Raw genomic sequence first — 740 nt, 5'->3', positions numbered from 1 at the left:
ACTCTGAGCATGCTGTCATCCCAGCACAACCCAAGCTTGGATTTACTAGCCAGATGTTGCATACCAGAGGCTTAGAGACAAAATGTTATTTTTCTAAAGAAAAAGAAAAACAAAAGCCTGCCCAACATTTCTATAATACAAGGGAAAATATAGCTGCAAAGCAACTGCGGTAAGACACATGCTCTAGAATGACTCCAGCCCAGGCTCCTTCGCCAACAACCTGCTTCATCATCTAATGACTGAACCATGCAATGAGCCTTCCAGAGTATTTAAAGGTGACCTGGACAGACAAAAAAAATTGGCCTTGCTCCCTTTAACTTTTGGCTTGTGATAGAGTGGAGAATATTTTCCCTTGCCCCTGTCATTTGCATGTTTTAGTTGTTTGGGTTTTTTTTTTTTATATTAAGTATTCACATCCTGTCTAATTTTAAAGAATGTTTCCTCCTATCGTGCATTATATTTATTCATTCTGAATGTCACTAATAAAATTAAGTACAAGTTATGTGGCAAAGGCAGATATTTCCCTTTCATTCTTATGCAGAAAAGACATCTCAGGACAGGCTGTTTTTATTTTCACAGTATGACAAAGACCCAGGAATTAAGCACACTAACATATTAAAATGCATGTTAAAGCCCAGCATGGAATCCAATTCCTGTGAAAACTAGGTTCTATGGGACATTGGGGATCTAGAAGAAACTTTGCAAAAAAACCCCCATTTCCCAAATTCTTCTATTCTTTT

General features: G+C 37.6%; 1 protein-coding gene across 6 annotated transcripts in view; it reads right to left on the bottom strand.

Annotated features, from left to right (window-relative positions):
• The window catches only part of CACNA1G (calcium voltage-gated channel subunit alpha1 G), a 98,168-nt gene that overhangs the window by 21,258 nt on the left and 76,170 nt on the right, over positions 1-740 (bottom strand). The gene's annotated exons all lie outside the window — the stretch shown is intronic.

The sequence above is a fragment of the Geospiza fortis genome, unplaced genomic scaffold (genome assembly GCF_000277835.1).
Source record: "Geospiza fortis unplaced genomic scaffold, GeoFor_1.0 scaffold244, whole genome shotgun sequence".
In the NCBI taxonomy this organism is placed as follows: domain Eukaryota; kingdom Metazoa; phylum Chordata; class Aves; order Passeriformes; family Thraupidae; genus Geospiza; species Geospiza fortis.
This window is presented reverse-complemented; position numbering and strand designations above follow the sequence as displayed.